This window comes from Balaenoptera borealis (genome assembly GCF_965194805.1).
Source record: "Balaenoptera borealis genome assembly, chromosome: 3".
NCBI lineage: Eukaryota > Metazoa > Chordata > Mammalia > Artiodactyla > Balaenopteridae > Balaenoptera > Balaenoptera borealis.
The window spans coordinates 40,216,878-40,232,074 of NC_138866.1; the positions used below are offsets into that span (position 1 = coordinate 40,216,878).

At 46.7% G+C, this 15,197-nt stretch overlaps 2 long non-coding RNA genes across 3 annotated transcripts; one reads left to right on the plus strand and one right to left on the minus strand.

The window, feature by feature from the left end:
• Positions 1–443: 443 nt before the first annotated feature.
• LOC309626214 lies at positions 444–15,160 on the minus strand. 2 transcript variants are annotated; one of them, XR_014243035.1, is made up of 2 exons: positions 12,338–15,160; positions 444–892 (listed from the first exon to the last, which is right to left on the minus strand). It is a non-coding gene; the product is annotated as an uncharacterized lncRNA (long non-coding RNA). The 2 variants fall into 2 exon arrangements; XR_014243036.1 differs by lacking the exon at positions 12,338–15,160 and adding an exon at positions 6,901–7,869.
• On the plus strand, positions 8,025–14,081 carry LOC309626223. The gene is made up of 2 exons (XR_014243045.1): positions 8,025–9,303; positions 11,757–14,081. It is a non-coding gene; the product is annotated as an uncharacterized lncRNA (long non-coding RNA).
• Positions 15,161–15,197: the final 37 nt, after the last annotated feature.

Genomic DNA, 15,197 nt, shown 5'->3' on the forward strand with positions numbered 1-15,197 from the left:
TCTCCATCAAAATGGATGTGGAGAAGTTATTAAAAATCCTGAGTCCAGTCCCAAACCTACCAAAATTTTGGAACCCCTGACTTAATGGAAATAGGCATTAAGTCAACAGTTGCCCTTTCATTGAGAAGAGTCTGAGCTGAATCCCATTAATGGTAGCAGGCCATCAGGTCTGGCTTTGATCTGTCTTGCCTTATGGTTTGCCCTCACTGCAGGAGTCAAATGGGCTGGTAAAGTAGTACAAATGGTGCCCCCATTTACTCAACCCCAATAGAAGCCAAAGAACATTCAATGAAAAGAACAATGTGATTGCCACTTTGTAGACAAACATGAACCCAGCTTAGCTTTAAGGACTGTAGCTGTTGGAAAACACCATCTCCTGGGCAGCTGCTTTGGCTACTGTCCCCAATTAACTTAGCAGAGTCTCAAAAATAGAAGGCAGCCTCTGTTCTGTTATATAATAAACAGTTCTTTATTTGAAATGACAATATTTACTTTTCCTATAGTGAACTCCAGCAGCCTACTAGGCAGTGGGCAAACAGTAGAAATGCCTAAAATGGAAACTTGAGAAAGCAGTTTAGCTAGTATAGTTTACTCTAACTTTCTACCTGACCAACAAGTAATTGGAAGATCCTCTCCATGTTTCTCTCATATGGATCATGGATTCCATGTGACTTTGTTACCACCATGCATATCTTTCTTGTTTTGTTGAGTCTTGAAACATGCAAAACAGATGTGATGTAGTGAGTTCTTCAATACTCAAGTGTTTAAGCAGAGGTGAGGGTTGTCCATCAAGAATGTTTTTGGAGGGATTCTACTTAGTGTGGCAGGTTTATCCAGTGACTTCTTGGCCTTTCCCAACAGCAAAGAGTCTGGTGACTCTGTTTCCATATCTCTAAAGGGAGAAAATAATAAACTGTGATTATTAACCATCTTGGGTATTTAATCTCCCTCTCATAAGCGAGAAGCTGTGATTTATGTGATTGTGTTCTTTATTGTAAAAACCCTTCGTATACCTTTTTAAGCAACAAATGACCATTATTTGCAGTGTAGACACTTTTAACTTCCTCTTAGATTTTATTTTCCATTCCTTTTATCATATTGTGGCAATGCTCCAGAACATCTCCATTTCTTGCAAATCTTCAGGGAGAGGGGCTCAATTGGGTTACACTATTCTAAAGGGGTCATGCACATTGAGAAATGTTTAAAAAACCTTTTGGTTTCTAAGGTGGTACTCAGGAGGCAATACTGTTCTTTGGCCAATGAGATTTGTTTAATTTTTGTGGCTGGTGCTTGGATTGTCTTCAGAGATTTTTCTTTCTTGTCTCATTCTCCTTGTCTGATGTCACTTCCCTGCTAATGCATTCAGCAGAAGCAATCACTGGAAGAGGACAAACTATTTCCTATTTTTTATCTAGTTATTAGCTAGAAACATTTTAATTCCTACAAAATCCTTCAGAAACCCAAAGATCCCACCCCCCGCAAGTAAAAAACCTAATCTAAAAATTCTCTTTCAAAATCATACAAAGTAGGGACTTCCCTGGTGGTCCAGTGGTTAAGACTCCGTGCTCCCAATGCAGGGGGCCTGGGTTCGATCCCTGGTCAGGGAAGTAGATCCCCCATGCCAAACTAAGAGCCTGCATGCCACAACTAAAAGGTCCTGCATGCCGCAACTAAAGATTCCACATGCCGCAACTAAGACCCGGCGCAGCCAAATAAATAAATAAATATATTTTTAAAAATCATACAAAATAGGGGCTTCCCTGGTGGCGCAGTGGTTGAGAATCTGCCTGCCAATGCAGTGGACACGGGTTTGAGCCCTGGTCTGGGAAGATCCCTCATGCCGCGGAGCAGCTGGGCCTGTGAGCCACAATTACTGAGCCTGCACGTCTGGAGCCTGTGCTCCGCAACAAGAGAGGCCGCGATAGTGAGAGGCCCGCGCACCGCGATGAAGAGTGGCCCCCGCTTGCCACAACTAGAGAAAGCCCTCGCACAGAAATGAAGACCCAACACAGCCAAAAAAAAAAAAAAAAAGAAAATCATACAAAATAAATTTCTGGTTAGCTCAAAATTTGGGGTTTAAATTTTATTCCTGCTGATAGGACATTCCTTTTTTATGTTCCTACACCAGGCAGAGTGATTGTTTACTCTCAAAGAATAGCCCACTAACCAGTTGCATTAAAATTACTTGAGGTGCCTGTTAAAATGCAGATTCCAGGATCCCACTTTAAACCTAGGGAATCAAAAATTCTGGGGGTTGGGCCACGGTATTTTTACAAGTGCCTCAGGTCATTTGCATGCCCACTAAACTTTGTGATAACACTGCCCTTAAGACAAGCCAAATCCTTAATTTTCTGGAATTTCTAGTATTTCTTCTCCTAAATAAGCCAAAGAAAGAATTGTAAGCATTGAAAATACAGGCCAAATCTTGTCATAGAATATGTATTCTATTGTAACCCTGTTTATGAACACTTAATAGCTTCTCTGTGGAACAGTTAAGCTGTAGTAATTACCTCACAGTTCTGTAATCTGTATGTCTCCTCCCACATGACATTTGCACCAAGACTATGGCTTATTTCTAGACAGGATGGAAGAACTACCAGACCTGTGTGGACTGTGCCACTTCATGTTACATTTTCTTTTTCTTAGTGATTTAAAGACATTTATGAAATTTCTCACAAATCTTGAACCTGAATTATAGAGTCTAACTTAAGGAGGATAAAATTTTACAAGGACTCACTAAATCAGAATCATTTGAATCTGATCTCTTTATGGAAAATTGCTTTTTAGATAAATGGGAAAGGAGCTGGGATTCAAAGCTCTTTTTTAAATTGAAGTGTAGTTGATTTACAATATTATATTAGTTTCAGGTGTAAAACATAGTGATTCAATATTTTTATAAATTATACTCCATTTAAAGTTATTACAAAATAATGACTATATTTCTCTGTGCTGTACAATATATCCTTATTGCTTATTTATTGGGAGTCATAGTTCTTATCCCCAAACTGCCTCTGAATTATAATTCTGTGTGCAAATTGTACAACCTCTCTGCCATATTTTTGTGATAGGAATACTCTCTCTTTGCAATAAGAATAATACTGAGAAGTTGAGAAAGTTCTGAGAAGATGAATGAGATTGTAAAATGTTAAAGGTTTCTGAATGAAGGATCCTATAAAAAGTGTAAATTATTAGTATTCCTTTTATGGGCCTTTAATGAGTTATTGACCTGTCAATGATGAATCTGCCTCTTGAAATAAATATTTCACTTCTTGTTTTTTAGGCTTACTGGAGTAACACAATCTGCCCTTAAACTTTCCTGGAGTATTTTTGGGAGCTTTAAAATTTAGTCAAAAACAAAAAAAGCAACAATACCTCTCTCCCAAACACATATGCACTTCCTGAGACTACAGCGTGCATCTTTATCTTGACTTACTAATGACTAGATCGATTGAACTTAAACAATTTGGGTCCTCAAAGCCTCAAATGCTTTGGGTTAGCTAAAGTATCACAAGGTCTACTAGCTTATTAGCAGTAAATGCTAATGTAGGAAAGTGATTAGAAATAAATTATTTGGGCTTCTCTGGTGGCGCAGTGGTTGAGAATCTGTCTGCTAATGCAGGGGACACGGGTTCGAGCCCTGGTCTGGGAAGATCCCACATGCCGCGGAGCAACTAGGCCCGTGAGCCACAGCTACTGGGCCTGTGCGTCTGGATCCTGTGCTCCGCAACAAGAGAGGCCGCGACAGTGAGAGGCCTGCGCGCCGCGATGAAGAGTGGCCCCCGCTTGCCGCAACTGGAGAAAGCCCTCGCACAGAAACAAAGACCCAGCACAGCCAAAAATAAATAAATAAATAAAAATTAATTAATTACCAAAAAAAAGAAATAAATTATTTCCTTGATGTCACTCTTGGTTGTGAAATTATTCTGCCCACCTATAGTTTCAGTTGTTATCATGCAGACTGGTCTTTTAAATTTTTGCTCATCCAAAATTAAGGACTTTTGAAAATCTAACTAGAGACAAAGCAAAAGCAACACATATCTGCATATCACAATCATTAAATTCCTTAGTAATGAGGAACGCCTAGTTGGCTCAAGAGGGTATTTGAAGATTGTTTCAGTGTTTTCAATTTGCAAAGTAGGAGAAGGAATCTTAAAAGATCATTGAGTCTACTGGTTGAAGCTGATCACACTTAGTTGTCTTACTTAGTAAAGCTTATCTTATAAATACAAAATATGTCACTTTTATGTAGAAGAAAAAAGCTGGAAAAAAAAAAAAAAAACACCAAAATCTGGGATGTATAAACAGATAAAATGGGTTGGCAGACATAAAGAAAAGTGAGGGACTTCCCTGGTGGCAGAGTGGTTAGGAATCCGCCTGCCAATGCAGGAGACACGGGTTTGATCCCTGGTCTGGGAAGATCCCACATGCCGTGGAGCAACTGGGCCCATGTGCCACAACTACTGAGCCTGCACTCTACAGCCTGCGAGCCACAACTACTGAGCCCGTGTGCCACAACTACTGAAGCCTACACGCCTAGAGCCTGTGCTCTGCAAAGAGAAGACACTGCAATGAGAAGCACGCACACCACAATGAACAGTAGCCCCTGCTCACCACAACTAGAGAAAGCCCGCGCACAGCAATGAAGACCCAATGCAGCCAAAAATAAATAAATAAAATAAAATAATTTTTTTTTAAAAAGTGAGGAATACATGAAATGGTGTGCTGAGGCTGCTCTTCTTGGATAGTAGGTCCAGAAGGTAAAAAACTTTCTGGAACTGAATAAATGACAAATTACTATTGAGAAGTTACTTGCAGAGTGACATGAAAGAAAAATGTTTATATCCATATTGACAGTGACAACGACGAGATCTGGGTATAGTTCAGTGGCTTGGGTTTGATTGACATCACTTCTTGAACAAATTTGAGGATTAAACATTCACAAATGTTCCTAATATTTTTTGAACAAGGAAGTGAGATATTAGCACTTTTTTTTCAGTGTTGTATCTACCATTATAGCATCTGTCAGCCTTAACTTTAAACCTTATAGAAGAATCAGCATATTCTGATTTGAGAGTTTCCCCCACATGGTAAAAATAAAATGTGAAATTTCAGTAAATGGCATGAAAAATTTTCGTAGTACCAGGAAGTTTTCAGAAACTAGAGCTTTTACATAATATGGAAGTTTTGAAGGTTCAGTAAATTATGTTTTGAAGGTTCAGTAAATTATGTTTTGAAGGTTCAGTAAATTATGTAGTGTACAAAAGTGAAGTCTAAATTACCCACTCAGAAGGGTAACCCTAGAGCCCACATGTCTGGATCCATGTATGCAGATGGACAGATACACTTCATTTCTCCTGGGAAGTTGAGTTCTAAAAAGCTATCACTCAGAACAGACGGTTTTATGTTTGCATGAAAAAAGGAAAGATGACAAAGTTGCTATAAAAATGAAAGGCCTTTTGGTGTATTAACAGCTGAAAACATTACAGCTTAAATGAAGATGTGAAAAAAACTCAGCTTAAAACTGCAAATTAAAAAAAAAAACTTATGCAGGTTTGAAGCATATGGACACCCACCCAGTTTGCGAAGAGGGCAATGGGAGGCCCAGACTTTAGCTTATTAAAGATGACCTTTCCCCTCTCTAAAATTTCAAAGCTGACGTTTCAAGTGCTGAGCAGACTGTGTGCCATATGTAACATGACCTCAGCCCCACTCTGCCCGAGCACTGATGGCATCACTAATGAGAGGTGAAAGGTCCTTTTCTTGCAGCTTTTTCAGAAACCCACCAACTCTTGCCTGTGAAGTAAGGCTCCTCCCTCCCCCCACCCCTTGATTTCAGGAGAACTGCATTTAATACACAGCCTCAAAACACTTTTATTACCGGTCGATTTCCTTATAGCCACAGCCAAATGGCAGGATGTACAATCACATGCAGAAGAAAATATTTATTTTGACTCACAAGGCAAAGGGATTAAGAGAACGTTGTATTAACCTTGCCTTTCATCTATGTTTTAAAGGGAAATTCTCCAGAGGCGTCAGTTGAAGTTCTATTTTTTTTTTTAATAAAGAGTATCAAAGACTTTTAGGAGACCAGGTGTGTGTTTATCTGAGGGGAGGAGAGAAAGGGAAGAAACTATATTGGGGGGAAAGGCAGCTTTCACAAAACTGCTTCAGAGACTGAAAAAGACGTACTTTCAGGAAACTGTTACAGGCATTCCTACCAGCCAGCTCTCTGCTCCCCCCACCCAGCCCCCCACCCCCGCCTTTTTCCCCCTTGCTGCTTCGAAACAAAATAGCTTCTTTCCAAGCAGGTTGTTATATTCATGGCATGGTCAATTTCCGTTTGCCAAGAAAATATTTAGGCTGATCAAAGAAATTAGAAAATCGGATGAATAGAAACAGACGTTCCCACAAGAGAAGCGTTTCTCAATGTGAAGAGAGGCAGGCGGATTGCAGCCCACCCAGTTACTCCTAGGAAATAGCTCTCTTGCTAAAGGCAGAACTACAGGGACACCTGGATTCTACTGGAAGGGCTATGGAAGAGTCACGACTCCCCAGGAAATTCACATGGGGACTGGAACTTGGGACTCTCCGGCGGATGATCGGTTCTAGTATCTATGAGCAAACCTGGAGGGCCTTTAATTACGTTCATTAATACAGAGGGACCTTTCAAAACATGAGATCCTTTTGTTTTGCTTTGACTTGTTCATAATGAGCATGGAGAGACAAGAACACATTATCCTTTGCAAACGATAGAGGAGTTTCTCCCGAATTAATATAAATTCAGTTTTTAGATTTGTGGGTTTGGGTGGGGAACGGTTGATAGTAATTGTCCTCGGGACCCTTTGGTCTCCAAGTGTGCACCCGGGCCAATCGATGACAGTAAATAAGAGGGTCTTCTACCTCTTCCTTGTTCCTGGGCAAGGCGCAGCCAAATCAGGTGAGGCCGCTTGCTGCGGCGCTTCGATGGGAAGGATTGGTTGCCGTTGCGGTTTCCTTCCGCAGGACTCTGGAAACCGAAAAGTGGGCTCCGCTCGGGCAAAGGAGATCCGGATTCTCCTCTATCCCTTGCTCGCCTTGGGCACATTGGGGCACCGCAATCGCCAGTGAAGCGTCGCAGACCTTATCCCGACGCCTCCAGTTTTCCAAAGGAGAAAGCGAGGGAGGGATGGCTCTGAAGGAAGGCAACTGTGGGGCGCCCTTTAGGACCAAAGAAGACTCCCTTCCTGCGAGTTCCGCTTGGGGCAACGCGGCGCTACTAGGGCCGCAGCTGGAGAAGCTGTTGCCAGGCTGTGGGCTGAGAATCCGCTATGCCACCCTTGCCCCTCCCCGCCGCGCGTCCCTCACCCCCGGGGCTCGGCCGGGCAGATTTTCTTTTCCTTTCTTTTCTTTTCTTTCTTTTTTTGTTTTGTTTCGGTTCCTGCCGGCCAGGCATCCTTTGCCAGGAAGACAGCGCCCTCTCTCTCCTCCCGCCGTGCCCGCCGCCGGCCTGCACCCCCTCCCAGCTTTGCTGACCTCCCCTCGCCTCCTTCTCGCCCCCGCCCTCCTCGGCCCTGTCCCCTCCTTCCTTACGCCCCTACGCCTCTCGGCCCCCAGAACCACCCAGGGGAACAACCCGAGAGAATGGCGGGCTCCGAAGCCTTCTCAAGTCTGGGCCACTGGGCCGGCTCGGCCCGAGCGCCCAACCTCTGGCTGTAGAACTGGGCGGAGCCGTCCCCGGCGCAGACGCGGCACCCGAGAGTTCGAACGCGGCCCCGGGGAGGGGTTCCTGGCGCGGGCGGCGGGGCGTGGGTTCGCCCGGCTCTCGCAGGCTGGGCACAGCGGGCCGGCGGGCGGGGCCCCGAGTACGCTGCGCGGCGAGCTCTCCCTCGCGCCGGCGCACACCTGGCAGAACAGCTTATCGGGGACCCCAGAATGCGCCAGCGAGGCGTTGACGCGGGCCTGCAAGCAGGGTGATGGGTGGGGGTGGCGGGTGAACTTGGAGTAGAGGTAAGGAAAACTCCTACAGCCTTGCTCCAAGCCCTAAAAGCGCCCCTCGCGGCCCGCCGGCTGCCTGGAAGCCTTACCCTGCCGGCTTCCAGCAGGGCTGCGCCAAGTACAGCAACGATGTTGGAAATGGTTGCAAAATCCAAGCCCAGACGGGTGGGCGAGACGCGCGGAGGGGCATGCGTGAGTGGGCACCCTCCACCCCGTATTTCGTTCTCCACAGCCCAGAGGACTGCTGCTTCAGACAAATGCCGCGTGGCCCATTAGGGAACAGAGGCAGTCAAGCTTCTGTCCGCGAAAACCTGGATTCTTTAGCGCCCAAACAATGTTCTCGTATGGGAATGCAGAAACATTTTCCATGGCGTGGATTTGCACCGACATAGAGGCCTGAAATGCTCCCCTTCCCCTCCTAACCGTTCCCGGCGCCCGGGAGCCACAGGGGGAGTTCGCCTCAAGCTCACCCGGCTGCAGAGCGCAGGCGGCTCCCAGAAATGCACTAATTGAGTCACAAACCACCGGCTGCCCCTAACAAAGCGAACCGTCTCGGCAGCTCAGCGCCCAATTTGTCCGCAGCACTTTCTTCCGCAATTCAGAAGCATTATCTTGTTTTTAAAAGTATCGCTGCAGAAACGTGGCAATTATCCTAGGCTCAGGTTACGCTAAATGGCTTTAGGCTGAGAAATGGAAGAATATAAATGCCGCGAAGGTGGTGATCGGTTTTCTGCCGGGCCTGGACAGGGGTAGGGAGGCGAGCGAGAAGATTTCGGCCAGGGAGAGGGAGGTACGGCGCAAGTTCCCACTCTTGGTTCTCTTTCCCAATGGCACCAACCAGAAAGAAGTGTTGGGCCTTTATCCCTAGAGGTTAAGGATTCAGAGCGATGATCTCCTTCAGAGATCTGGAGAGAAGGGGTCATATCCCGGCAAGACAGGGCCAAGCTTCTGGCCTCGGCTTTGGGTCAGGAACAGGTTGGGAGCTTCAGGCATTGTTGGGATAAGGAAGGGAAGAGAGGTCAAGGGTCAGAGGGAGAGATGAGGAAGAATCCAGTTTCGGGACAACTACACTAAAATTGGAGAGGGAGAATGGCACTGGGAGAAAACAGCCATGAGGAAAGAGGAGCCGGCCCTGATGACTGGGGAGAGGCGTTCACTCCTGAGCGAGGGGCAGGCCTGGCCCGGGAGCCCGGGCGGACGCTGTAGGGTGGGAACCCTGGAGAACTGGAGAGGCCCAGAGACCACGAGGCGTCTCCGCACCAGGGGAACAAACAAACAAAACAAACAAACACAGAAAACCTCTAAGAATCTTCATCTCGGTCCACCAGGGTGAGTTTGGGCCTGGAAAATGGGGAGAAAAGAAAAGAGAGAGTAGCAAAAGGCGTTGGGGTGCCGGCTCCCGGCGGGCAGACGCCTTGCTCGCCGCAGCCGCCCAGCCTGTAGTGGTAGCCACGCTGTGCGCGTGTCTCTTTCCCCTTCTGCTCAAACCAGCCCCCACATCTTGAAGTAATCAGCAGCCGAGAAGGGACTCGTCCCCCTGGCATCTCAGGTTAAAGAAGGAGGTCCAGGAAAATGTGGTAGAGCCATTACAAGAAACCCGAGCCGCAGTCATCAGGGACTCCAATTGCCATCGCATTAGGATTGATTAGAGACCAGCAGTACCGTAATGACCCGGAAAGAGGGGCAGCCGGGGATTATTAATATCAGAATGTGGCGGAGAGGGGAGGTGGGTGAAGGGAAGGAGGGAAGAGCAAAGTGAGGAGGGAAAAGTTTTAAGTTACTAGGATTTATATATAAGTTCCGGCTTACCTGAGGAAACCAGATAGTCAGTGAATCACGCAAACAATAAATCTAATTCCATCTAAAATTTCACGAAGCCTGATTATTTGGGGGGGGGGGGAAATCAATGTGAAAATCAGGCCAACATCTAGTTTTTATAAACACGTGTTTTTATAAACTTATTTTAAGAATCTAAGTGAAGAGAGATGGGGAGGAGTTCTGCATGTTCACTTTCCTTACCAGTGGGTCCCTAAAAAAAAGACTTAAGGAGGCCATTTTTGAGTCATTTTGGGTCTTCTCTCAAGGGCTATGGGGCAATGGAGTGGACATTTTCGCAGAGTCTGCAGAGGAATAATAGACCAAATTTTAATTGAAACAGTGATAACTGGGTAGCGATTTTTGTTTTTTGTTTTGTTTGAGACAGGAACGATCAGGATCCCTAAGAGATGTAGAGAAGAGAGTGGTTTGTCTCCTTCCTCGGACTATGAGCCAAAACAAATCAGCCCCTGATGGTCTGGGCTGAAACGCAGCTCACTGGATAATTAACTCCATCTTTCCAGTCCACCCTAACTGTTTATTTAGTGTCACCCTGCATTACCATCACTAGCACTTTCCTCTGAACAGGAGGAGCTGCAGGCTTTCACCTCCCCAAAGGAAATTCTTCTTAGCTTAGACAGATGCAGTATACAGGATGTACATTAGCTGACAAAACAGTTGATTGGAAATTCAATGGAAGATAAGAACTCTTGCCCTAAGTTAATATTAATAACGCAAAGGAGGCAAGAGTGTCTTAGGTTCTTAAGAACAGATTCTTAGAATGCTCTCCTTCACTTTCCAGAAAGGTGCTTGGCATCTACCTAATGTTGAGTGGTGTCTTCTGACTCAAATCTGGCGGTTGGCAAGTCTCTGGGCCTGAGTCTTCGCAGAGCGCAGCTTAAATCTGCCCTTTTTCCCCCAGGTGGCCAGCCCACCTTCCTCAGTCCTCCATGGGTGCCCCCACCTTTTTAACCACACCACCACTCAGTGTGGCGGGTCCCCACCAGCTGAGCCAGACGCCCCTGCCCGGACTTCAGAGTCTACTCGCCCTGCGCTGCCTGGGTGCCCGATACAGCACAGCACGCTCTGTGAGACCTCACAGCTCCTGGGGTAGCAGGCGCAGGCGCCAAGAGTCATGAGGAAGGGAGAGGAACGAGAGAGAGAGAAGGAGGAAAGAAAAAGAGAATAGAGGGATCCAGGTAGAGAGGAGAGGGTGTGGTGTGTGAGAGAGAGAGAGAGAGAGAAACGCGGAGAAGAATGAGAATGAGGCAGCGAGGGAACGAAAGGGACAGAGGGTGAGATGGAGATAAGAGAGAATAAAAGAGAGAATGAAGGAATCAGAGGTTCACACACACAGAATGAATGAGCTTCCTCTTTCAGATTGAAAAGAGAGGATGAGGTAGAAAGAGACACAGAGAGAGACCAGACCTGGGGACACACACAGAGGGAGAGGATAACCTCTCCAAACACACACACTCCAGCACTGTCCCCGTCCAATCTGAGTTCCCTCGCGGTGGTGTGTCTCAGCCTTTCTCTCTCCTCTCTCTTCCTTCCCCGACCCCGGAACAATGTGAAGACTGTATTTTCAGGAGCCGCGCGGGGCGGTACGGTTTTTAGCAGCAAGCTGGGCTCGCAGCCCGCTCTGTTTGTCCAGGTGTGGGCAGGGGGCGGCAGTCTCCCGGCGTCTTGGGCTGCCGCTGCGTTTTCGCACCAAGGAAGCGGGAGGCTCTGCTCGCATGCTTCCCGCTTCCAGGAGAAAACTCCCTCCCTACCTCCATACATAAATATATTAGGGGAACAGACAAATCTTCATTGTTCAGAAATAAGCCAAGGAGGCCGGCCGGCTCCCCTTGGCCCGGCCAAGCGAGGCTGGAAGAAAGGGAGGGAGAGAGAGGCGGGGGCCGCGCGGATCCGGTGTCACGTTGCAGATTCCCACTAAAGATAACGAAACGTGATCTATTTTTCAGAACAGCAAGTGGATGGGAAAGAACCTTGACAACACAAAACTCATTTACTAATGGACTGGTTTTGGGTTTCTCTCCTTTGGGTCCGCACATCGCCCTGCCTGAGCCCTCGGCCTATTCAGAGCTCGTGGGGAGCAGCGTCCCCCAGGAGGCAGGTGGGCGGCTGCTCGGGTGCCGCGCCGCCATCGGAGCCCGGGATCCCGAGGGTCGAGGGCACCTGGAGTTTCCGACCAAGTAGAGGAAAAAGATGGACGTTGTCACTTCAGCCAGGATTTGGGGAGTCTTCTCACTGCCCCAGAGCGACGACGCTAATTTATTGAAGAGACACCTCCCGAAGCCCTTCCCTTCCAAATATCTGTAGGTAGAGTAGAATCCCCGCTGTCGCTCTTAATGGCAAAGGAATTCCAAGAAAGCCGGCCGGGAGCCTCAAAGCATCTCGCTCCAAGCCAGAAGGGAAACAAGTGAGTCCCAGCCAGAGGTTTTTGAACCAAGGCCTTATGTCAACCTGACCGAGAAACCCCAGCACCAACTGGTGCCTCTGCATTGACATTTCCATAGACCAGTTGTGCGCACCCGGCCGTTACCTGCACGGAAGGAGGCACAGGAGAGCAGAAACCTGGTGTTGGGAGCTCCTTTCCAGCCGCGTTACCCTCGGGAGCCGCGAAGCGGCGAGGGCAGCAGCTAGAGTTGCTCGTTGCCTTTAAATCTCCGCCGCATCTCTGTTTTCTTGTGATTTGCATTGACAGCAAAAGGTTTTAAGTTACTAGAACAACTCAAACCTTTCTGTGTGCGATTTAAAATGGATCATTTGGTTTATGTGGTTTGTAAATTCATGTCATTTTACCTCTTTTAGTGGTTTTCAGTGAAAGGTTCCATTTTGGGAAACCTTATATATCTGAGCCAATAATTAACATTTATAACGATTGGTTCCCCTAACCGAGGGATTGAAATAGCAGGTAGGCTGGTTGGTACAAAGCGAAAGGCACTTTTCCTTTCTAGTCACGCGATCTACTGGATTGAACGCTAGGAGAAAGGCTGGCGGGCCCGGGCACGGCCTCCAAGGACGAGCACCACATCACATCAACCCCGGTGCCCGCAATCGCGGCATCCACACGGTCGTCTTCCCAGTTGTCGCCAACGTCTAGTGCGTCTTGATTCCTTTTGAAGAGAGATGAAAAGAAGTGGGCAGGGAGGTCTGGAGGAAGCCGGAAAAAAGGTGGTCATATTGGTGTCTAATTGTCATCTCTCTGCTCCCTGTAAATCAATACCTGCCCTTATTTGTCCAAGCTGTGCCTCATTTCCTTATACAAAATTGTTAATTATAAAGTACACCCCATACTCAATTTACCGTTTGTCTTTTAAGAGACTTGGTTGTACTTACAGACTCCCGCCCATTCCCCCCCCCCCATTCCTCTAACACACACACACATTGTAATTCTCGCTCCAGACTTTAGGGCATTAACTGATTTTTTAGAGCCGAGTTTAAGCCTCCGTTCCAGTCCTCACACAGCTGCCATGTCAATAAGGACTGTTCCAAGCAGAGACGTTCCTTCTGGCAGGACACTGCAGCTCCTCAAGACTTCATCTGAAACATCATGAGCACTAAAATAAGACCGCCGGGGAAAATTACCAGACACATGGGCATGGGCTCAGCTTTGCCAGGTTTCCAGTTTAGAAAGTAAGTCATTGGGCACACAGTGTGGTAGGGGCTCTTTTGAAATAATATGCACCCATTAAATGCATTTAAAAATAATCCCAAACATATTGAAATATCAGCATCTATTTCCAAGGTCTAATTGCATGGGATACTGCAGGGTTTCAAAGATGCAAAAAGCATTGTTTGGGAGTTCAGCGTAGAAGCAGCTTCATGTCTACTCGGAGCCTCCTGAGAGACAGCTAGGGAGTGGAAACCCTTCATGAGTTTAAGATGTACATTGCAGGGTGAATTGGACTGGGTGCATTATTTTAAAACCATATAAATAATACAAGGGGAAACACACAGTGCTTCTCCTTCTTCCACTCCCACTTATGTCTCAATATGTAAATGGTTCTGCGATGCTGGGCTCTTGCTGATGGAATCAAAACATATTTAAAGAAGACAAGCAAGTTTAAAGAACCTAGAGTTTGCTCCTTGCATTCACTAAGAGGAGACATTTAAATCAAAAGCATTTTTGAAGTGTACTTAAAATTCTGTTTTGAACTTATCTAATCAGAGATAAGTATAGTCATAAAGTCACTCTCCTTCCACCGTTTGGCTCCCCTTATCTCTACGCATTGTTCTTATCTCCTGCCAGTCTCAGCTCTGACAATAGATTATCTTTGTTTAGAGACGCTAATTGTTTTCAAAATCTTTTAAATAATTGCTTTGGAACAAGGTGTGCAAATGAGGCTTAAGATAATTACAGCTTCATTTGTTTGTGTAGTTTTAATAAGCATTCTCCACACATACACAAAATAACAGATGATAGGACTGAAACTGCAAGACATCTCTCATTCCCTGGCAGTAAAATAGGCCAGCATTGCAATCTACACACACACACACACACACACACACCTCTTTATTTAATCTTCTTGGAGCCGCTGTCGTTCTCGCTTTGAGGGCAGTGTCCCTCTCAGAACAGGGCAAGGATTATGTTACAACCGGAGGGCTATTGGAGCCGGACACAGTTTTATTTAATTTACACCCCATCCAGCGCCTTTCGCGCGAGGTTCCCAAAGCATTTTTGCTAATAGCAAGTAAATCTTCTCGGCATTCCTCGGTAGCAGAGGTGGCCTTGGAAAATGCAACCGCGCTAATGGGGAAACCGAGTCCAGAAGCCTGCCCACTTAAACCATAGAACATTAAGATACCAAATCACAAATGAACCCTCGGCATCTCTATCTGCTCAGCAACTATGTTCTACACAACTCTTTGCGTGGTCCCAAATACTCGAGGCCTTTTGAGAATGAGGGAAGCGCTATACAGCTGGGAGTATCTGTGCCCTTTGGAGGGCGGTGGGGGCAGGAGGGAAGAGAGGAGGAAATTAGGTTTGGCTCCTGGAGCTGAAGCCAGCCGGGAGAGAAGCCATTCTTCCAGCGGTTGCAGCCCGGAGCACTGGTCTGCTCTTGTATTATTTATCGCGTTCCATAAGCTATTCATCAATCCATTACTTATTCATTCCAACATTAAGGTAATTAAATATGAGCTCACCGGGAAAGGGCAAGTCTGCAAGGGACAGAGACAAGAGTATGGAGGGAGAGGAGGCGAATCAGAAGGTCTGGAGTCATTGATTTGTGCAGAGATGTGCGCGGCTGCCCTTAGGTGACACTGCAGAGGGGGCTCACTTTTCAAGGTCCTGACGCGCTCACCCACTCCCACCACCCCCGTCCCCGGTAAGCACCGCTCCCTCCCCCCTCCCCACCTCGCTTCCCACCGCTCGCGGTCCCCCTCCTCCCACCACTCCC